Consider the following 24,685-nt stretch of genomic DNA (forward strand, 5'->3'; position numbering starts at 1 on the left):
CCACCAGGGGGCAGACGCTCAATGCAGGAGCTGCCCCCTGGTGGTCAGGGCGCTCTCACATGGGAGGAGCTCTGTTCAGCCACAAGCCAGGCTGATGGCTGCCAGTACAGCGGTGGTGGTGGGGCCTCTCCTGCCTCCTCAGCAGCTCTAAGGATGTCTGACTGCAGCTTAGGTCTGCTCCCTGCTGGCAAGTGGGCATCCCCCGAGGGCTGCCAGAGGGATGTCTGATTGTCATCTTTGGCCCAATCCCCTGGGGAGCGGGCCTAAGCCAGCAGGTGGTCATCCCCTGAGGGGTCCTAGACTGCAAGAGGGCACAGGCCCGGCTGAGGGACCCCCCCCCCCCCCAGTGCACAAATTTTTGTGCACCGGGCCTCTAGTAAAATATAAAAGGGAAAAAGATAACTGATGGACTTGAATCTCAGAAGGGAAGCAAGGATTTGATCTGAAATGCATAGGAAGAAGTTAGCGTTGAAAAAGTGGCAAATCCAACGGCTTGATATTCACCTGGCCCTGTTGTGAGAAAGGGTACATTTATGTCCCTCTTGGGCAACACCTCCACTTCCATTTCTTCTTTGTCCCACCTTTTGTACAGGGACTTGCAGGCTGCTCTAGCCCTTCCTCAGACACAGTGGAGACCTGTGACCTTGAGGACAAACTGCCATTTGCCTCACTATCACCTTCTCCACTGGTGACTAGTAGTCAGGTCATTCCTGCAGGGTAGGAGGGAAGGGCTGGTTGTCCTCAACTTCCTGAGGAAGGAGTAGGTGATGCCTCTTCAGCCTCAGTCCTAAGATGTGACTCTTCTGAAGGTTACTGGGCATGTCCCTCGCTCAGAGCTGAGTTGCTCCTTTGGGCTTCACTTGGCTCTCGGTTGTTTTGTGTATATTCTGTCCTCTGCTTTTCAGCATGTGGCCTGTAGACTGCTGGCAGCCCACAGTTGGTTACCGGTATACAGAGATATAAGTGTTGCCGGTGGAAACAGGATTCTTTCACAGAGTCGCAAGAAATGCATTTCGGGGACCCATGCACAGGAGGACTTGAGCGTAGTGTCAGATTTATTGGAGTGAAACAAAGGACTGTCCCCAGGTGGCTCAGATCCATCTCCCTGCAAAAGAAGTCCTGGGCCTGGTGGCACAAGTGCCCACCAGGAGGGCTCAGGACCCAGAACTGCAGTGCCATCACCCTGGGCTCCAAGTAGTCCAGCGCAGTCTTTGTTCCTGGCTGCACTTGCCTGTGTCTCATTTCCCCATCTGCACATCTGCCACCAGTGCTCAATGGTGCCAGGCCACGACCCAGTGCTGAGTTCCAGCTCAACCGCAGCTGCTAATAGGTGAGAGAGTGCTCCAATGCACAAACAATGAACTGCTGGCCTTTGTTAAGCTTCCCCCTTGGGTTTGGGAGAGAATAGGCTTTCTTTCAAACTAAACAATCACCTTCCTAATTCTTCACGGGCTTGTGCTGAACCCTCCCCTAACCAATCCCTTTCCTGGATCTTCTGGGGTTCCACACCCTTATTCTGTCTGATCCTTTTCCCAGACTAGACACCTCCCCTTTATGTTTGACATTTTGGCTTCTACTGCACATGCCTCAGCAGAGGAATTTCCCCTTTACTATTTCTCCCTGCCCCTAGTAATCTGAGGGAGCCCCAGACTGGTCCCTGGGGAGATTGGAGGGCCAGTCCTTCCTCCCTACTCAGGGGGAGGAAGGGATGTTAATCCCCTTGGGGAGGCGGAGGTGATACAGCTATCATCCCCTGGAGTGTCTGGAACCTGTAGCTTCCTAGTCGATCAGACTCAGCCAGTTTATCTCCCTTCTCTTTTGTCAATAATTGACCAGCTGCCTACCCTAACATAAGGGCAGAGATTGAGTGTTTGAAACCTTTATATCTGTTAAATCTAATACTTTTAAAAATTGGTGTTGGTATTTTATATCTTTTTAATTGTATTTTACAAATTATCAGTCTGTGACACATGAGAAACATACCAGAGGCAGTTTGAAAATGTCCATTGAAGAAACCCTGAGGGGCCAGATTCACTGTGAAGTCAACTCCTCAGGTGCCAGGCCTTCAAGACACAGCTATGAACAAATCAGACAGCCTCTCTATTCTTAGGGAACTTACATCTTAATGGGGAGAGAGAGACAGTAAATAATAAAACAAATGAGTAAGAAAATGAGATAAGGCATAAGAATAGAGGGAGAAGTGATAATTTGGGGGCATTTCTGGTATTTTTGATATAGACATCTTTGCCACAAGCATTTTCATGCCTAAGTAATTAGCAATTAGTAATGGCAATTTTTCCATTAAAATAAAAATCACAAAAAAATAAAAGTGGCACTAAAAAGGGCATAAAACTTAAAAGATGTATTTGAAATGCAAAATATTCAAATACATTTTAAAATATGTGTAGGTTCATGGGAATACTGCTCAAATAACTAATTTTATTTTGTGGATTGTACCTTAGCATTGTTTTTATGCTGTGAGAAATGTGGGTTTAACTCTGAGCCCTCAACAAGGCCCTTGTAATGTGTTTAAAAAAGAAATCATGGAAATTGCTGCCTCCCACAACAAATTCAAAAATACAACTAAAAGAAAAAACAGACATCATCCAGAACCACAGGAAGGCTAGCTGAGTGGAAATTCTACAACTAGAAGGAAAGAGAAAAGCACACTGAGACTCAGAGGAGGTGCGCAAGTAAAGTGCAGAGGTATGGAGGCGCACCCGGAAAGGGCTGGCAACTGAGGACGCGGCTGTCTTTTTGAATCGGGAGGGAGTCACAAGCCCCCGACTGCTCTGAACTCCAGATCCGGTGAGTCTCTGGGGACCCAGACTCATACGGGGAGAAACTAGACTGTCTGGCAGCAGGCAGAACTTGGAACTCAAGGGTGGCTTTCTCTCAAAGGTGCTTGCAGCGATTATCAGGACACTGAGACTCGGGGCCCCTTAGGGCAGGGCTGAGGATCAGCCATAGCTGCTTGCTCTGCCCTGTTGATCCCCCCAGACCCCGCCCCACCCAAGCTTCGGCAAAGGCTTTTACATATGAATGCCCTGGCCCTTTGCAATCTGAAAATTACCTAACAAACTGCAGCTGGGCCAGACAGACCCAGAACTTCCAAGAGAAGGCCCAAGGCCCCACAGCAGCTTGCTTTGCTTCACAGCTGGGCCTCATCTGGGCACCTCCAAACCCCAAACAAGGAAGGGGAATCTGCAGATCTCCTCGTAGCTCCTGCTGGGTAGCCTCAAGCAGAGGCTAAATTAGCACCTCCTTAGAGATCCAAGAGCCAGTGTACCCAGTGGTTAGAGTGGGACCATCCAGTGGTTAGAGTGGGACCATCCAGATTACAACTCCTCAGATCCATAAGGGACACACTCAAGGGGCAGACTCAGTGAGCATCAAAGCTCCACTGAAGCAAGTCTAGCCTCATAAGGGTGTCTTCAGCACAGAAGTTCTCCCACCGTAGACACAGCTGATTCTCACAGCCAGTTCGCCTGGAGGTCAATTCCTCCCAGTGATACCTACAACAATCAAGGCTTAACTACAACAAGACTGTGCACAAAGCCCACAAAGGGGTGCACCAATAGTGTCCACCTCAGGTAACTGGGGAGGCTGAGCCACTGGGCCCTATAGGACACCTAGCACACAAAGCCACTCTACCAACACAGGGAAGCATAAAAAATGCAGAGACAAAGAAACAGGTCACAAATGACAGAAATGGAGGAAAGCAAACGACTGAATATAGAGTTCAAAACCACACTTTTAAGGTTTTTCAAGAACTTTCTAGAAACTGCCGATAAATGTAGTGAGACCCTCAAGAAATCTAGTGAGACCCTCGAGGTTATGATAAAGGACCAACTAGAAATTAAGCATACACGGACTGAAATAAAGGATATTATACAGAGTTCCAACAGCAGACTAAAGGATCGCAAGAATCAAGTCAAAGATTTGAAATACAAAGAAGCAAAAAACACCCAACCAGAAAAGCAAAATGAAAAAAGAATCCAAAAATACGAAGATAGCGTGAGGAGCCTCTGGGACAGCTTCAAGCGCACCAACATTTGAATTATAGGGGTGCCAGAAGAAGAGAGAGAGCAAGATATTGAAAACCTATTTGAAGAAATAATGACAGAAAACTTCCCCTACCTGGTGAAAGAAATAGACTTACAAGTCCAGGAAGCGCAGAGAACCCCAAACAAAAGGAATCCAAAGAGGACCACACCAAGACACATCATAATTAAAATGCCAAGAGCAAAAGACAAAGAGTGAATCTTAAAAGCAGCAAGAGAAAGAAACTCAGTTACCTACAAGGGAGTACCTATACGACTGTCAGCGGATTTCTCAACAGAAACTTTGCAGGCCAGAAGGGAGTGGCAAGAAATATTCAAAGTGATGAATACCAAGAACCTACAACCAAGATTACTTTATCTAGCAAAGCTATCATTCAGAACTGAAGGTCAGATAAAGAGCTTCACAGATAAGAAAAAGCTAAAGGAGTTCATCACCACCAAACCAGGATTATATGAAATGCTGAAAGGTATCTTTTAAGAAGAGGAAGAAGAAGAAAAAGGTAAAGATACAAATTATGAACAACAAATATGCATCTATCAACAAGTGAATAAATAACCTGATGAACAGAATAAACTGGTCATTATAATAGAATCAGGGGCATAGAAAGGGAATGGACTGACTATTCTTGGGGTGGGAAAGGGGTGTGGAAGATGCGGGAAGAGACTGGACAAAAATCATGCACCTATGGATGAGGACAGTGGGTGGGGAGTGAGGGCAGAGGGTGGGGCGGGAACTGGGAGGAGGGGAGTTATGGGGGGGGGAGGAACAAATGTAATAATCTGAACAATAAAGATTTAATTAAAAAATAAAAAAAATTTAAAAAAAGACAAAGAGAGAATCCTAAAAGCAGCAAGAGAAAGACAGTTAGTTACCTACAAGGGAGTACCCATACGACTGTCAGCTGATTTCTCAACAGAAACTTTACAGGCCAGAAGGGAGTGGCAAGAAATATTCAAAGTGATGAATTCCAAGAACCTACAACCAAGATTACTTTATCCAGCAAAGCTATCATTCAGAATTGAAGGTCAGATAAAGAGCTTCACAGATAAGGAAAAGCTAAAAGAGTTCATCACCACCAAACCAGTATTATATGAAATGCTGAAAGGTATCCTTTAAGAAGAGGAAGAGGAAGAAAAAGGTAAAGATACAAATTATGAACAACAAATACACATCTTTCAACAAGTGAATCTAAAAATCAAGTGAATAAATAATCTGATGAACAGAATAAACTGGTGATTATAATAGAATCAGGGGCATAGAAAGGGAGTGCACTGACTATTCTTGGGGAGGAAAGGGGTGAGGGGGATGCGGGAAGAGACTGGAAAAAAATCGTTCACCTATGGATGAGGACAATGGAGGGGGGGGGAGGGCGGAGGGGGGGTGGGAACCGGGTGGAGGGGAGCTTTGGGGGGGAAAAAACAGGAACAACTGTAATAATCTGAACAATGAAGATTTAATTTTTAAAAAAAAAGGGAAGAAATTATGGCCCTGGCCGGATAACTCAGTTGGTTAGAGCATTGTCCTGGTACACCAAGGTTGTGGGTTTGATCCCTGGTCAGGGCACATACAGAAATTAATTAGTGAACTCATAAATAAGTGGAACAACAAATCGATGTTTCTCTCCCTCCCCCTTCTCTCTCTCTCTCTCTTTCTAAAAATCAATTTCAAAAAATAAGAAATAAACTGTTGAGCCCAATCATTGTTATCGCGAAGAAATGCTCACTGCTTTAAGAGCACCACCACGTCTACTTGTCACTGTACAGACCATTATGACGACTAGCTCAGATTCACATATAATGCAAAAATGGGAGTAACTGATGCCGAAACCGGTTTGGCTCAGTGGATAGAGCGTCGGCCTGCGGACTGAAAGGTCCCAGGTTCGATTCCGGTCAAGGGCATGTACCTTGGTTGCGGGCGCATCCCCGGTGGGGAGTGTGCAGGGGGCGGCTGGTCGATGTTTCTCTCTCATCGATGTTTCTGACTCTCTATCTCTCTCCCTTCCTCTCTGTAAAAACTCAATAAAATATATTTAAAAAAAAAATGGGAGTAACTGAGAATTTTGTCAATTAAGAAATGAAATCAAACTGACAACTTGCTTAAATACATTAAGTCTGCTGAAGGTTGTTGATTTCTTGTGGAGAAGTGAAAACAAACAAAAAACAGTTAACCAGTTCTTTTATCTTTTCTACAGCAGTTAATTGATTTATCAATAGAAAAATGAAATCAAATAAACCAAAAAAATTGAACTGTCAACCAGTTTTGTTTTGCGTGGGTTTCTTTAATACATTTTTATTGATTTTTTACAGAGAGGAGAGGATAGGGATAGAGAGTTAGAAACATTGATGAGAGAGAAACACCAATCAGCTGCCTCCTGCACACCCCTACTGGGGATCTTGCCCACAACCAAGGTACATGCCCTTGACCAGATTCAAACCTAGGACCCTTCAGTCCAAGGGCCCAGACTCTATCCACTGAGCCAAACCAGTTAGGGCTGTTTTGTTTGTATAGCAGAATTGCCTTACAGCCAGTGAGTTAGCAGGGATAATGTTTGCAATAAATACTTTTGGAAAAGATGCTATGCCAAACTACCTAGAACAGGTGGTTTTTTTTTATTCGTTTGATTTTTTGTGCGACTGTGGATATGGTCAAGGAGCTTCTCAGAGGAGATGGCAGTTCAGCTGAGACCTGAATAACCAGGCATGTGAAAGATGTGGGGAAAAACATTCTGAGCAGAGAGGACAATAGTGCAGATTCCCTAAGTTGGGATGTTTGATGTGGTCTAGGATCAGCTAGTGCAGCCGTGGGCAAACTACTGCCCGTTGGATCCGGCCCGTTTGAAATGAATAAAACTAAAAAAAAAAAAAAAAGACCGTACCCTTTTTTTTTTTTTTAATATATTTTATTGATTTTTTACAGAGAGGAAGGGAGAGAGATGGAGAGTTAGAAACATCGATGAGAGAGAATCACCGATCAGCTGCCTCCTGCACATCTCCCACTGGGGATATGCCCGCAACCCAGGTACATGCCCTTGACCGGAATCGAACCTGGGACCTCTCAGTCCGCAGGCCGACGCTCTATCCACTGAGCCAAACCGGTTTCGGCAAGACCGTACCCTTTTATGTAATGATGTTTACTTTGAATTTATATTAGTTCACACAAACACTCCATCCATGCTTTTGTTCCGGCCCTCCGGTCCAGTTTAAGAACCCATTGTGGCACTCGAGTCAAAAAGTTTGCCCACCCCTGGACTAGTGACACACAGGAGGGAGGAGTGACTCTAAGCTGGAGAATTGACAAGACCTCCGTCTGTAAAGCCTGGCAGACCAGAAGGAAGAGTTGATTTTACTTGATGTCCATTGAAAAGTTTTTGGAGGATTTCATGCCTGACATGGTGTATGTTTTAAAAGATCACCCTGGCCCTAGCTAGTTTGGCTCAGTGGAGGAGCGTCAGCATGCAGACTGAGGGTCCCGGGTTCGATTCCAGTCAAGGGCATGTACCTTGGTTGAGGGTGTGATCCCCAGTAGAGGGTGTGCAGGAGGCAACTGATCGGTAATTCTCTCTCATCATTGATGTTTCTATCTCTCCCTCTCCCTTCGTCTCTGAAATCAATAAAAATACATTTTTTTTAAAAAAAGATCACCCTGGCTACCATGTGGGAAATTCATTTTTGGGGGGAGCAAGAGATACATATCAGGAGGTGGAAAGTTAAGGAGAGCTGTGACTCGCAATGCTAATAGTGTAAGATAGAAGTGGGTAGATTCAGGTATGTTTTAGAGGTGGAGTTGATAGGACTTGGTGATTGATAAAATGTGAGGAAGAGAAAAGAATCAAAATGACTTCTAGGAATGTTGCCTTGAGTAATTGGGTGGGTCATGTGACATTTACTAAAACGGGCACAACTAGGAAAGAGCAGATTTTGGTTTTTTTCCTCGGTTGAAAAAATGCAGATTTTGGTTTTAGGCAGTTCCACCAACCAGAGTTTAACATTTCTGTTCAGGACTATCTACAAGCTGGTTATGAAAAATATATGCAAACTCCCAGAACACACAGAGGAACCAATCAAACCTGCACCCACATGCACAGGAGCCTAAGCCTCCAGCTTTGGGGAGGTGAGGACGGAGGGCTGCAGTCTGTACCCTGGTTGTGAATGGGGCCCAGGCAAGGAGATTGGGTTCATAGTTTGTGATCCAGCCAGGTGATGTGTGGGGGTCAGGTGGGTCATAGGAACGCGCCCAGGGGCTGTGGTCCAGGTCCTGGTTGTGTGTAGGATGGACAGGGTCAGGGTCCTTGCTGGGTCCTATTTGTGGGTACAACGAAGACCTGGAGTCCTGGATCACAGGTTGGGGTCCAGGTCCCCGGGGCTCAGGCCCCCACTCACTCGTGCGGAACTGTAGCACAGCGCCCTGTGCTCCCCCACCCTCCCTTCCACAAACAAACCATTCTTGCCGAAGCAGCTCGCCACCCAGCCATTGCCGCCCCCTTTGGGGCTTGAAGATCTCCAGGCACCACAAGATGAAGCTCGGGTGGCCCAAGCTCACGTCCACCGAGCCATGTGACCAGTTACAGATGATGGTCACGAAGCACTTCTTAATCAGGTGCTCGAACTCTCAAGGTGTGCCATGAGGCCCACCCACCTCCTAGGGCCTGCTCATCCAGCAGGAGCTGAGGCCAGGCCGCTGGCCGGCAAGCAAGGAGTGGCAGCCGAGAAGAGCAGATATGGATGGATATTGAGAGGAAGAGGTCTGCTGAGGCTTACTAAGTTTTAAGGGCCTTTTAGATACCCAAGTGTAGATGTTAGGTGGAAAGTTGGAGCCTGGAGTTAAGGAGGAAGGAGATGGAGACAAGTTTTTGCAAATACCTAGAGAGTGTATTATGGTTGTATGTATATGTGCTATTTTATTTTTTCCAATAATGTTCAAGTACTTGGTTTAGAAGAAGAAAGGACATAGGATTGATATGACTATGGAAAAATTTGAGATCTTAAGTATACTGTGGCTGAGAGGAAAAGACATAAGGTTAAAGGATGATGATCTTGATAAAGCAGGTGTGATAGAAAAGGAAGAACAGAAAGAATTGGAAGATGTTTTAAAAGTATAGCTATCAAGATATTAATATTTCAAAAGCAGAGTGGTCCAAGTAGTGAAATGGCCCTGATTATGGTAATTGAGTGTGAAAAGAGACTGAGATCATTGGGACTATAGAGGTTAAAAATGTCAGGTTAGGCTGTTGGGTAAATTGTTCTCATGTGTGTGGAAGTCGTCAGGATAATAGTAGGAATGGGTGGAAAGGACAACTCAGCAATGACCATGAGATGACAGTGACATGGAAAGATTAAGTAGCTGGATGGCTTGAGCCTGAGTGAGTTGTGGGCAGGAGAGGAAGAGTTTCGAAGGAAGTAGTGAAGTAGATGAGAAAGGAAAGAGTTTCCAACAAAACTTGATTTGGACCCCTCAGATCCCTGAACTGCACGCTTCTATACCCTTCTCACCTTTTCAAGTGCTCCCAACCTCACCTTCCTTCCAGGGCATTTGTGCAGATCGTTGTCAGTAAAGGAGGAGCGCTTACTGTTTTAGAGCCAGTAACATTCGAGGATTTCTCTGTGGACTTCACTGAGGAGGAATGGGGTCCCCTGGACCCTGCTCACAGGAAGTTGCACAGAGCTGAGATGCCGCAGCCCTACAGCCACTTGGTCTCAATGGGTAAGAACATGAACCTGGACACCTGCCCATTGGAGTCTTTGTTTCTTCAATTTTAAATAATGATGGGGCCCCAGGAGTTGTAGTTCAGGAATCAGAGTGTCCTAATTTCTTTTTGACACAAAAGGATGTTTCTGATTATTCTAAGCAGCTAAAGAACTTTACTTGGTAGGAACTAGAGAATTGTAGCTTTACTGAGTCATCTGAGAAATCATACCTGATCCATCCCTGATACGGCAGAATTTGGTACTGATTTGCTTTCTGCACAGTTACCCAACCCCTGTGTATTTCCCAGATATGATCTTCCAGTTGCACAAAATTGAAGTTAATTACATAATGAAGAACGAACTCCAAAGGAATCAGCAAGGCATCATGGCAAGTTACAAATCCATGAAAGAGGAGTCCCTTTTTATATTTTATTTTTTTAATTAAATCTTTATTGTTGAAAGTATTACATGTCCTCTTTTTTCCCCCATTGACCCCTTCTAGCCCGCCCCCAACCCCACCCCCGGCCCTTCACTACCCTATTGTCTGTGTCCATGGGTTATGCATACACATTCTTTGGCTGATCTCTTCCCACCCACCCACCCTCCCCCACCTTCCCTCTGAGATTCCACAGTCTGTTCTATGTTTCTATGTCTCTGGGTCTATTTTGTTCATCAGTTAATATGAGTGAGATCATGTGATACTTACCTTTCTCTGATGGGCTTATTTCACTTAGCATAATACTCTCTAGGTCCCTCCAGGCTGTCTTAAAGGATAAGAGATCCTTCTTTTTTACAGCTGCATAATATTCCATGGTGTAAATGTACCACAGCTTTGTTATCCACTGATCGACTAATGGGCACTTGGGCTATTTCCAGATTTTGGCTATTGTAAATTATGATGCTATGAGCTTAGGGGTGCATACATTCTTTCTGATTGGTGTTTTGGGTTTTTTAGGATATATACCTAGAGGTGGGATCACTGGGTTAAATGGCAGTTCCATTTTTAATTTTTTGAGGAAACTAAGAGGAGTCCCTTTTTAAATGTTTAAGGAGTTCTCTTTGAAGTTCTCCGGTCTGTGGAGAAAGCTGAGGCTTCAAGGATACTTTCCACAAACTGATCTACCTGTATCTATTCACTTACTTTCCTTTCTAGCTTTTCAGAAAGCTGTGGTCTTTCTCATTCACGCTGACCTTCTTATCTGTACTCCGTCTTCTCCCACGTTTTCCCCGCCTTGGTCTTGCACCATCTTTGCTTGGACTTGATTTTCATTAAAAACCCCACGGCCCTGCAATATCTAGTTCCCTTTGCTTCTTTTCTTACACATCAGAGATTCATCCATCTCCCCTTCTGAATATAAGACAACATCTATCTCGAGATAGATAGGAGTATAGCTGATACAGGTTTTCTCAAAAAGCTTTTGACTGCTTGAAGCAAAGAGCCTGAAACATTTCTGATGAAGTAATTCATTTTTAGGTATCTACCCTAAGGAATTAATCAATAACTTCAACTGAAAATTGTGAACAGTCATTATAGAATTATTTAATACAGTGAAATAATTACTCACCAAATATATTAGAGGGGGTTGCTTATACAAATTATAGAGGGTCATATACTACTAAGAGAAAAACATGTGACCATTAAAATATATACTGATCAAGACTTCTTAATTTTTATTGAATTTATTGGGACAACATTGGTTAATAAAATTATATAGGTTTCAGGTTTACAGTTCTATTATAGATGATCCATATATTGTATTGTGTGTTCACCACTCCCAGTCAAGTCTCCTTCAATCACCATTTATTTCCCCTTTACCCTACTCAGTGGTCCCCAATCCCCTTTTCTTTCTGGTAATCACCATACTGTTTTCTGTCTCTGGGCTTGGGGTAGGAGGAGTTTGCTCACCCCCTTCACCTTTGTCACCCTACCCCTCAATCCCTCCCTTCTGACAGCTGTCAGTCTATTCTCTGTATCTATGGGTCTGTTTCTGCTTGTTAGTTTTTTTTGTTCATTAGATTCCACATATAAGTGAAATCATATGGTACTTGTCTTTCTCTGACTGGCTTATTTCACTTAGCATAATGTTCTCTAGGTCCACCCATGCTGTCACAAAGGATAAGATTTCCTCTTTTTTATAGACCCATAGTATTCCATGGTGTCGATGTACCACAGCTTTTTTATCCACTCATCTGCTGATGGGCACTTGGGCTGTTTCCAGATCTTGGCTATTGTAAATAATGCTGCTATGAAGAGAGGGGTGCAAATAGTCTTTCTGATTGGTGTTTCTGGATTCTTAGGATATATACCCAGAAGTGGTATTTCTGGGTCAAAAGCAGTTCCATTTTTAATTTTTTGAGGAAACTCCATACTGTTTTTCACAGTGGCTGCACCAGTCTGCATTCCCACCAGCAGTGCACTAGGGTTTCCTTTTCTCCGCATCTGCGCCAGCATTTGTTTTCTGTTGATTTATTGATGGCAGCCATTCTGGCAGGTGTGATCTTCTGTTCACTATTTCTTGAATCTGTGCCAGTCTTTAAGAAAATTAGTTTCCTGCACGCCGCTGCCGCCATGTCTCTAGTGATTCCTGAGAAGTTCCAGCACATTTTGCGAGTACTAACACCAATATTGATGGGCGGTGGAAAATAGCCTTTGCCATCACTGCAATTAAGGGCGAAGATATGCTCATGTGGTGTTGAGGAAAGCAGACATCGACCTCACCAAGCGGGCAGGAGAGCTCACAGAGGACGAGGTGGAACGTGTGATCACCATTATGCAGAACCCACGCCAGTACAAGATTCCAGACTGGTTCTTGAACAGACAGAAGGATGTGAAGGACGGGAAATACAGCCAGGTCCTGGCCAATGGTCTGGACAACAAGCTTCATGAAGACCTGGAGCGGCTGAAGAAAATTCGGGCCCACAGAGGGCTGCGCCACTTCTGGGGTCTTCGTGTTCGAGGCCAGCACACCAAGACCACAGGCCGCCGGGTTCGCACTGTGGGTGTGTCCAAGAAGAAATAAGTCTGTAGGCCTCGTCTGTTAATAAATAGTTTATACACCTAAAAAAAAAAAAAAAAGAAAGAAAATTAGTTTCTATTTTTTTTGTCTGCTTACATTTTTTTATTGTCCCTTTTCCCCACAAAGTCTTTTTTTGCACAATACAATATTGGAATCTACATCCTTAGCTGATGCCCAGCCCTCTTTGGTGCATGCAGGCTCTACTAGCAAGGAACAGCTCTTCTAAGTGGGGTTGGAATGGATATCGGAATCCAGATGGTGAGTGGTATAGACTCCTTTTTTTTTTTAAATATATTTTATTGATTTCTTACAGAGAGGAAGGGAGAGAGATAGAGAGTTAGAAACATCGATGAGAGAGAAACATCGATCAGCTGCCTCCTGCACATCTCCCACTGGGGATATGCCCGCAACCCAGGTACATGCCCCTTGACCAGAATCGAACCTGGGACCCTTCAGTCCGCAGGCCAACGCTCTATCCACTGAGCCAAACCGGTTTCGGCTAGACTCCTTTTTGAGGGTGCCTTTTCAGACAAGTAAGTTATCTAAGGCATCCGTTTGATCTCCAGCTCTGAGATATCTCCCTTATCAGAAACCCCACTGCAGGGGTTACCTTGAGGCTTTGTCCTGGAGTCAATTGCTTCTTTTTGTACCTTAACCAGCCCTGCCATCGTGCAGGTTCAGCATTACCTCCATTTCTGCTTCTCTTTTCAGCCCAACTAATACTATTAGGAGTCTTTCTTTAGCAGATCATTTACTTTGTTCTCAAGACTTTGTATGGGGCTACTTCTGGTAGCTACCCAATACTTCATTTTTTTGTTGGGAAAAGGATGGTTGGGAGTATCATGCTGATAATAGCAACAACTAGTCTAATCATCAGAAATGTCTAACAGGATCAACCGAAGGACTTGTATGCATGCGTATAAGCATAACCAATGGATATAAGACACTGGGGGTAGGGGAGGCCAGGGGATTGTCAAGGGCGGGAAAAAAAGGAGACATATGTAATACTCTTTGTAATACGTTAAGCAATAAAACAATTTAAAAAATAAATAAATACATGGGAAAAAAGAAAGAAATGTCCAACAGGAATTTGAAAACCTGAATTTCCATGATAAACCTCTCTTATTTTATAGTCGTCGATTCTGAATTTGGAATTTGAATTATTTGAATTTCTAGGACTTCTTGAGAAGATCTCTTATTCCTTCAGAAATCATCTCCTGTACATGGCTTGAACTGTTCAATTTTTTTTTTCTAGTTTCTAGTTTTCTAGTTTCTCCATCATTCCCAATTCATCTGCTCTTTATCATCTGGGAAGTTTCTCAACATTTTATTCTGGTGATGACAACTCTTACTTTTTTTAAGTCTTTTATAGATTTCTTTTTTGTTATTTCATTGTAATATTAGGATTTTCACTCTAATTGTTTTAACCAACATATATACTAGTACGTCTAAAAATTTGCATTTTTAGCACAGTTCTCCCTCAGAAGTTCCAAACCCATATATCTCACTGCTTACTGAACAGTAAGACGATTCCACCAGCACCACAAATTAAACATCAGATTTAAAGTTTGTCGTCTGTCCTTCTCCACTCCAGCCTTTTCCTTTTGCATTCCCTATCTTATTACATAGTACCCCTAAACCTAGTCACTCAAGCAAGGAACTTGGGGATCATGCTTGGTGCCTCCTTTCCCTTCTAGTTAGTCATCATATGATTTAAAATGTCCCTCTCCCACTCTCTCCATAACTGTCATCCTTACCATTTCTAATTTTGCTACAGCAGTTGTCTCTCTACCTAAAGTCTTGCTCATTTCTGATGAGCAAGTCAATCTTTCATTCCCAATTGAAATCCTTTAATAGCTATAAATCTTTAAAGGTTTTAGCCCTAAATCCTTAGTAGTATACACCAAGCCCTTTGTTCTGGCTCCTGCTTTCCTCTCCAGGATGCACTTTAGCATTGATATGGTCCTATCATTGTTGATATATTTGTCTTTCTCCCCAGTAGGCTCTAGCTTGTTTACTTTCTTGTATCCCCAGCATCTATTAAAGTGGATTACCAATTCAATGCAAATTTACTTAAAATAAAATGAAGTAAAGTGAACCAAAATGTAATTTGTGGCAAGGATGTGGGATTCATAGCCTTCTGCAGAGTTAGGGGGGGAATACTTTTATTTCTTAAATATATTTTGTTTTCTTTTATTGATTTCAGAGAAGGGAGAGGGAGAGATAGATAGAAACATCAATGATGAGAGAGAAACATTGATAGGCTGCCTCCTGCACACCCCCTACTGATGATTGAGCCCACAATCCAGTCATGTGCCCTTGACTGGAATCGAACCTGGGACCCTTCAGTCCACAGGCCAATGCTCTATCCACTGAGCCAAACCAGGTAAGGCAGGGGAGGAATACTTTTATTGGCTATGCATAAAAGTGACAAGATTTATATTTTGTGTACAAAGTCTTTTCTCTGACATTAATCCAAAGTACATGACTATAAGGACAAGACTGAACTATTTCCTAGTTATTAAGGCTTCAAGACTTAAACACTCCACTTCTGAAATCTTGAAATCTATCCATTGTTTGTTTTTATCACTGAATTTCCTTTGTTCCCTAGGAGACCTGAATGAAAATTCTGTGGAGAATCTTCAAGAGAAAGGACTTGGGGATCTTTTACATGAAGAGCTTTTCTGCTGGCTAATTTGGGAAGAGATGGCCAGTACCATAACTGAGAGTAAGGATTACATTGTGAATCTTCAAGGAGAACTGTACAGGAGCCCTGAGCTAGATTGTTCCCTTTGTCAAAAGTGGGGAGAAGCATCTTCTCACATTTCCAGCAACAAGAGCAGTGGGTGGCCCTTCAAGGTGGTGATATCAACAAGTGTTTAAGTGCCATGGAAAGTGAAGAGTGTTTGTCTTTGAAAGTTCCGAGCCAAGTGGCCACACAGGACTCCTCAGTGACGTTTTGTAAGAATGAGCCCCTGGATCCTCACGAGAGAAAAAGTCTGTTTGTAACAGAAGAAAGTACTGAGAGAAAAGTATTAGGAGGGAAAAGTCCGCCCATAGACGACTGTTCAGAGACCCTTCATATTAAACTTGTGTCTGATGTAATAGAACTGGTCTCACCATTGTTCAGTGGTGAAGCTATTTGCCAGAAGAGCCAATTGAAAAAATCCTTGGATCCCTTTGACTGTAACTGTAATAACATTTATCATGGGAAATCACGGGTGGTCAGTCATCAGAGAGCTCCTACAGAGAAGCATCCCTGTAACCATTATGACTCTGGCAAAATACCTAATACCAGCTCAGATAGTCATCCATGTGAGAAAATGCACAGTGCAGAGAAACAATACCAATGCAGTTGGTGTGGTAAGGACTTCAGGGAGAGCTCAGAACTACTACTTCATCAGAGAGACCACACAAAAGAAAAGCCCTACAAATGTGAGCATTGTGGGAAGGGTTTCGTGAGGAGCTCAAGTCTCCTCATCCATCGAGCCATCCACACTGATGAGAAACCTTATAAGTGTGACAAGTGTGGGAAGGGCTTCACAAGGAGTTCAAGTCTGCTTATTCATCATGCCGTTCATACAGGCGAGAAACCTTATAAATGTGACAAGTGTGGGAAGGGCTTTAGTCAGAGCTCCAAATTGCATATCCATCAACGAGTGCACACTGGTGAGAAGCCCTATGAGTGTGGGGAGTGTGGAATGAGCTTCAGTCAGCGCTCTAACCTGCACATCCACCAGCGAGTCCACACAGGAGAGAGGCCCTACAAATGTGGAGAGTGTGGCAAGGGCTTCAGTCAAAGTTCGAACCTTCACATTCACCGGTGCATACACACAGGGGAGAAGCCTTACCAGTGCTATGAGTGTGGGAAGGGCTTCAGCCAGAGCTCAGATCTCCGCATCCATCTCAGAGTTCACACTGGGGAAAAGCCTTATCACTGCGGCAAGTGTGGGAAGGGGTTTAGCCAGAGCTCCAAACTCCTCATCCACCAGAGAGTACATACTGGAGAAAAGCCCTATGAGTGCAGCAAGTGTGGGAAGGGCTTCAGCCAGAGCTCCAACCTCCACATCCACCAGCGAGTTCACAGGAAAGATCCCTGTTAACAAGCTCTTCAATTACATACTTGTACTCCAAAGACTTAAATATTTTTAACGTCACTCTGACCTCTATATTCTATGAAGAAAAGATGAGTTATTAAGATTTCCCTCACTGAAAATAATTCATTCATTTGAAGTATTTAAGTGCCAAGAACTTTGTTATATTATACAATGAATTCCTTGTTTTAGTTCCTTAGGTGGAGTGAAAACAGCTGTACACTAGCTCAGCCAGTGTTGTTAGAACTATATTAGAGGCCCAGTGCGTGAAATTTGTGCACGTATAGGGTCCCTAGACCTGGCCAGCAATCAGGGCCGATCGGGACCTTCATTCCCTGGCTGACGGCTGCTAGCCAGGGCCTTCCTTCATTCTGCGCTGCCCCCTGGTGGTCAGCACACATCATAGCGAGCTATTGAACTCCTGGGGGGGACACTTTGCATATTAGCCTTTTATATAGATAGATAGATAGATAGATAGATAGATAGATAGATACCCGCATTTATAACTGCAAGGACATTACATTTATCCAAGTTCAACATGTTTCCCTTTGTTCACAATCTCTGAGAAAACATAACACTGATTTCTCTTCAAATCACGTGTCTTGTGTTTTTCATATTTCTTTCCAGCCTGAGTAGCCCTGAATAAACTATAATTGTATAACACATTGGTTTTAAGCCATGGGGTAGTAGGAGATAAAATCAACAGAAATTTCTTTTGTTTATTGCAAAAACATACAACAGTCTGTGGCCACACAAGATGGAGAAGAGCTCCTTGTGTAGTACAACCCAGACACCATTTTAGAGGATGTTGAGCCCCCCTTCCCACAAAGCAACAGCTCGGTAACTACCGTAGTTGTTTTTTATGGGTGTAGCTAGTCTATTGGGTCCTTCCAGATCTCACCACCTCATATGACTCCCCAAACTAGAGCCAGATAGGTTATATACACTATGTTGAAACATTTCAAATGAAGTTGAAACATACTTAAATGAATTCAGTTCCTCTCTCAACAATTCCCTCTCTGTTTTCTTAATTTTCTTGACCACCCATGTTCTATACCAGCAGTTCTCAACCTGTGGGTCGCAACCCCTTTGGCAGTCAAACGACCCTTTCACAGGGGTCGCCTAAGACCATCCTGCATATCAGATATTTACATTATGATTCATAACAGTAGCAACATTACAGTTATGAAGTAGCAATGAAAATAATTTTATGGTTGGGTCACAACATGAGGAACTGTATTTAAAGGGCCAGAAGGTTGAGAACCACTGTATACCAAGCAAGACAAAAGAATCAGGAGAGAGTTTCTGATATTTATCTCTGGGCTTATCTCTTCTTTTAATATTTGATTTACTTAAAAAAGTCATTTGTTTTTGCAGCATCTCTGGCCTCTTTAGACCTCACTATAGACATCTCATATTTATAAATTATTTTTATATTTGGCTAAAAGTATTCCATATGAAAGTAGCTATATAGCCGAAACCAGTTTGGCTCAGTGGATAGAGCGTCGGCTTGCAGACTGAAAGGTCCCAGGTTCGATTCCGGTCAAGGGCATGTACCTGGGTTGCGGGCACATCCCCAGTAGGAGATGTGCAGGAGGCAGCTGATCGATGTTTCTCTCTCATCGATGTTTCTAGTTCTCTATCCCTCTCCCTTCCTCTCTGTAAAAAATCAATAAAATATATTTTTTAAAAAAAAGTAGCTATATAATTTTTTTTAAACCATATTCAGGTCTAGCCGGTGTGGTTCAGTGGTTGAGTGTCAACCTATGAACCAGGTGGTCACAGTTTCATACCTGGTCAGGGCACATGCTCTGGTTGCAGGCTTGATCCCCAGTGTGGGGTGTGTAGGAGGCAGTCAATGATTGTATATACAAAACTAAATTGGAATTGACTATACAATGAGCTCTTCGTTGCATCCCTGAATTTCTAAATGGTGGTTAATGAGTCCTCTAGCAGTGTTCTGGAGGCTGCCCAATGATCCAGATCTGTTTTTCTCCAGTGATTAGTATTCATATGTGAAAAATATCAGGGAAAATATGCATGCTTTGTTTACTAGCCTGAGAGGTGCGCTTATTACTGATATATCCAGCCAAAGGCAGCCTAACAGTTAATTGGATATAGATAGCAGGGGAGGTATACATTAATTTAGGGGAAACATAGCTAATCTCTATTAAGGATAAAGGAGGTTGACAGATTAAGATATTTACCCTACTTAAAGAGACAGCCCAGAATATTTGACTCCAACCCATAGCAGTCCATGTGGAATGATTAGGGTAATGACTAAGCTTTTATTATTTTTTTTTAATATATTTTATTGAGTTTTTACAGAGAGGAAAGGAGAGAGAGAGTTAGAAACATCGATGAGAGAGAAACATCGACCAGCTGCCTCCTGCACACTCCCCACTGGGGATGTGCCCGCAACCAATTTAGTTTTGTATATACAATCATTGACTGCCTCCTACACACCCCACACTGGGGATCAAGCCCGCAACCAGAGCATGTGCCCTGACCAGGAATGAAACTGTGACCACCTGGTTCATAGGTTGACACTCAACCACTGAACCACACCGGCTAGACCTGAATATGGTTTAAAAAAATTTATATAGCTACTTTCTTTCTTTTTTTTTTTAAATATATTTTATTGATTTTTTTACAGAGAGGAAGGGAGAGGGATAGAGAACTAGAAACATCGATGAGAGAGAAACATCGATGCCCTTGACCGGAATCGAACCTGGGACCTTTCAGTCCGCAGGCCGACGCTCTATCCACTGAGCCAAACCGGCTTCGGCAAGCTTTTATACCCAAAGTCTTAAGTGGGTATAAAATAGCCTCTTACACATAAATTACCAATGTTTTTAACTATGTTTTTACTGTCTCTTTTAAGCATTACCTTTCTTAATACAATTGAAATGTGATTAGTCCTTGGAGAGCATGTCACTAATTATGGGAAGGAAGTTTAGAGAAACCAAAATGTTAGAAAAAGAAACACATGCATAAAAAAACAACAACAATGGGATATGTCACATTTCATCAGATCTTAAGACGCCATGGATTGTGAGGGGAAAAACTTCTGGTTGATTTTTTTTTAATATATTTTTATTGATTTCAGAGAGGAAGGAAGAGGGAGAGAGAGATAGAAACATCAGTGATGAGAATCATTGTCTGCCTCCTGCACGTCCCCTACAAGGGATCGAGCCCGCAACACAGGTATGTGCCCTTGACCAGAATCGAACCTGGACCCTTCAGTTCACAGGCCGACACTCTATCCACTGAGCCAAATCGGCCAGGGCTCTGGTTGATTTTTTATTAGAATTGCTGAAAACTCATTCCTTTTCAGAGTTCAAGGGCTGCCCTAGTTCTTGTTTATTTTGAACAGGACCTTTGGGTAGTTTTGTTATCAGAGAAATGAGTGGATGGGTTCTCTCCATTGCTAGTGGGAATGGGGTTCTTGGGGTGCCACTGGAATAAGCATTTTTGGAAGCCCCCACAGGAAGATGAGATGTGGTAGAAAGCTTTATTTGCATGGAATTACATCCCTGGGATTCAAAGTCCCATTTCCCTTAATCCAGTCCTGGAAGAGGTGCAGTTAGGGATTCAGCAGAGCTAGAAGCAAAGCCAGAGTTTCCATTGCAGTTTAGCATTAAGCTAGTTGCAGTCCATTTGTCCATAGTGTGTGGGGATCACATGGCCTGGCCATGGACCATGAGGGCAAATGCAGGAGCATGAGAGTCCTGCAATCAGGAATGCAAGAGACAGGTGCATGAACCAAAAGGCAAGAGAGCAAAATGCTTTGTTTAAGAGATTATCTCAAACCTTCCCATGCTTGCAGTGGCCACACAGACAAGTACTTTCCCTGTGTCACCCAGACTTTACCGGGCATGCCTCTATTCTTCCTTTGTCCAGTTCCTTCCCCCAAGATCTGCGGGGAACAGTCCTGGAGAGTGTTAAACTGCAGTTTCCTGGCAAAGCTGCACAAATGGCATGCCCATAATATTTGGCCTTCCATTTGCTCCTTTCCAGTTATTAATAACTAGTTAATTACAACTGTATCAGTCTCAGTAATCATTATGTTCAATTGGTAACTCACTACTTTAGCAAAGGATCTAGTTACAATTTATTATTTATTGAGTACTTAAGACAAGCATTTACAATTCTTAAAATTCTTTTTTTAAAAATATATTTTATTGATCTTTTACAGAGAGGAAGGGAGAGGGATAGAGAACTAGAAACATCAATGAGAGAGAAACATCAATCAGCTGCCTCCTGCACACCCCCTACTGAGGATGTGCCCACAACCAAGGTACATGCCCTTGACTGGAATCAAACCTGAGACTCTTCAGTCCACAGACCAATGCTCTATCGACTGAGCCAAAACAGCTGGGGCTTTGCTTTCTTTATAGATTGTATAATGTCTTCAGGTCAAGAGACTGGTGATTATGTGATTACTACTTGTAGTGACAGTTCCAAATTAGATTCTTTTTTTTTTTTTTTTTTTTTTGGTTGTATTAATTTACAATCCCTGCATGGATTTATTTTTTTCTTTTAATTAAATCTTTATTGTTCAGATTATTACATTTGTTCCTCTTTTTTCCCCCCATAACTCCCCTCCTCCCAGTTCCCGCCCCACCCTCCGCCCTCACTCCCCACCCACTGTCCTCATCCATAGGTGCACGATTTTTGTCCAGTCTCTTCCCGCATCTCCCACACCCCTTTTCCCCCCCAAGAATAGTCAGTCCATTCCCTTTCTATGTCCCTGATTCTATTATGATCACCAGATTATTTGTTCACTTGATTCTTAGATTCACTTGTTGATAGATGCATGTTTGTTGTTCATGATTTGTATCTTTACCTTTTTCTTCTTCCTCTTCTTAAAGGATACCTTTCAGCATTTCATATAATACTGGTTTGGTGGTGATGAACTCCTTTAGCTTTTCCTTATCTGTGAAGCTCTTTATCTGACCTTCAGTTCTGAATGATAGCTTTGCTGGATAAAGTAATCTTGGTTGTAGGTTTTGGTATTCATCACTTTGAATATTTCTTGCCATTCCCTTCTGGCCTGCAAAGTTTCTGTTGAGAAATCAGCTGACAGTCGTATGGGTATTCCCTTGTAGATAACTGAGTTTCTTTCTCTTGCTGCTTTTAGGATTTTCTCTTTGTCTTTTGCTCTTGGCATTTTAATTATGATGTGTCTTGGTGTGGTCCTCTTTGGATTCCTCTTGTTTGGGGTTCTCTGCGCTTCCTGGACCTGTAAGTCTATTTCTTTCACCAGGTGGGGGAAGTTTTCTGTCATTATTTCTTCAAATAGGTTTTCAATATCTTGCTCTCTCTCATCTTCTGGCACCCCTATAATTCTGATGTTGGTACGCTTGAAGCTGTCCCAGAGGCTCCTTACACTACCTTCGTATTTTCGGATTCTTTTTTCATTTTGCTTTTCCAGTTGGGTGTTTTTTGCTTCTTCGTATTTCAAATCTTTGACTTGATTCTTGCGCTCCTCTGGTCTGCTGTTGGGTGTCTGTACAATATTCTTTATTTCAGTCAGTGTATGCTTAATTTCTAGTTGGTTCTTTATCACAATATCGAGGGTCTCATTAGATTTCTTGAGGATCTCACTACATTTATCGGCGGTCTCACCAGTCTTTTCGAGGGCCTTACTAAGTTTATCGGCAGCTTCTAGACAGTTCTTGAGAGACCTTAAAAGTGTGGTTTTGAGCTCTATATCTTCCGTTTCTGACATTTGCATCCTGTTTCTTTGTCTCCGCATTTTTTTATCTTTTCTTGGTGCACCCCCTAGTGGTCTTTGTGCGCAGTCTTGTTGTAGTTAAGCCTTGATTGTTGTCGGCAATACCAGGGGTGATTTGACCTCCAGGCTAACTGGCTATGAGAGTCAGCTGTGTCTGCAGTGGGAGAGCTTCTGTGCTGGATCTCTAGGGCGGTGCTAATCTAGCGTTTGCCTGAGGCTATCCGGCAAATGGCTCTGTGCAGGGCTTGGGCAGGGCGGGTCCCCGGGGATCTACAGGGCGGGCCAAGCAGTTATGGCTGCTCTCAGTTCCGTCCCTAGGGGCTCTGCCTCACAGAGTCCCAGCAACCGCTGCAAACCTCGGAGAGAAAGCTGCCTTCGAGTTCCGACCGAAGCCAGACAGTCCCGCTTCTCCCGTTTGAGTCTGGGCCCCCAGAGACTCACCCAGATCTGGAGCTCAGAGTCTGAAACTCCCTCCCAATTGAAAACAACAACCGCGCCCTCCGCCGCCAGCCCGCTCCGCGCACACTCCGAACCTGAGTATTTCACTTCAGCACTGCGCCTCCTCTGAGTCTGGGTATGATATTCTCTTTCCTCCTAGTTGTAGAATTTCCACTCAGCCAGCCTTCCTGTGGTTCTAGATGATGTCCGTTCCGTCTTTTAGGTGTACCCTTGAATTGGTTATTCGAGGCAGCAATCTCCGGCGTTAACCTATGCCGCCATCTTGGTTTCTCCCAAATTAGATTCTTTTTAATTCTTCCTTCCCGGTGCCCCACACTGACAGCCAGAAACATAGAAGTTCACTTTTGCAGCTCCATAGCCTTCCTCGTATTTTTATTGGTGAGAAGGGTTCATAACAGCTGGAGTGCAAGGCTGAACCCCAGGTAATGAAAGCAAGGGAAAGTCCAAAGAAATGTGGTCGCCAGAGTAAAACTGGCATTGGGTTGGTACCTGAGAGCAGGTGATACCAAGCAGGTATAAGAGATAGAACTTGAGAGAGAGAGAGAGAGAGAGAGAGAGAGAGAGAGAGAGAGAGAGAGAGAGAGAGAGAGAGAGAGAGAGAGAGAGAGAGAGAGAGAGAACTGGGAAAGCTAACACATAGGAAGCGTGTGGGAACTGATCAGCAAGGGCTACAGAAATGTCATGGTTTGGTCAGGTAAACAAAATGGCTAGCAGAGAAAAGACTAGGAAATGTGCTTTTGTTAAACATGTCTGGTCCCCTGGACCACAATTAAAATACTAGGGAATAATATTTTAATTTATAAAACCACAGCAATAAAAAGGGAAAAGACCATAAGCAAACAAGATCTCAACAAAAACTTGAAGATGGAAGGAGGATAGCTATTGTATCAGAAGCAGACACCATTGATACTGCTTGCCTATGAAGATAAGGAGTAGAAGGAACCAGTTTGGCTGCAGGCTCAGGAATGCCTAATAGAATGGGAGATAGTGAGGGAAAGCAGTAAAATTAATGACAGTTGGAACATTTCTCTCATCCCATACACACATTCCCTCTTCCCCAAACCCTGTGCACTGTCAACCAGGGACTTACCCTCCAGCAAGAGATGGGGAAATTGGCCCCGAGGGAGAGACTTCTGTATCTTGGCATTTGATAATCCAACAGCAAAGCAAATATAACAGAGGTTCAACATTCATAAAATAAAAATGAGTAAAATAATAATTAACATAAGCAAATTTCCAATTATGTAGTTCAATACCTAAGTAATCCATAGCACAAATGGATAGAAAATCAGTAAAGATATAGAAGATTTTTCAATTAACTAACTGATGTTTCTAGAACACTTCACCCAACAACAGCATGATACAAATTCTTTTCAAGTTGACAGTTTTGGGCTAGAAAGCAAGTTCCAAAAGATTTAAAAGACATGCCTAGCCGGTGTGGCTTGGTGGTTGAGCGTCAACCTAGGAACCAGGAGGTCAGCATTTGATTCCCAGTCAGGGCACAGGCCCAGGTTGCCAGCTCTATTCCAGTGGGGGGTGTGCAGGAGGCAGCCAAGCAATGATTCTCTCTCATTATTGATGTTTCTATCTCTCCCTCTCCCTTCCTCTCTGAAATCAATAAAAATA

At 43.3% G+C, this 24,685-nt stretch overlaps 1 pseudogene across 1 annotated transcript; it reads left to right on the forward strand.

Annotated features, from left to right (window-relative positions):
- The first annotated feature begins 12,318 nt into the window (after window positions 1-12,318).
- Window positions 12,319-12,819, forward strand: LOC308529090 (small ribosomal subunit protein uS13-like; annotated as a pseudogene). The gene has a single exon. The product of its transcript is annotated as a small ribosomal subunit protein uS13-like (transcript).
- Window positions 12,820-24,685: the final 11,866 nt, after the last annotated feature.

This window comes from Myotis nattereri (genome assembly GCF_964212035.1).
Source record: "Myotis nattereri genome assembly, chromosome: 13".
Classification (NCBI taxonomy): domain Eukaryota; kingdom Metazoa; phylum Chordata; class Mammalia; order Chiroptera; family Vespertilionidae; genus Myotis; species Myotis nattereri.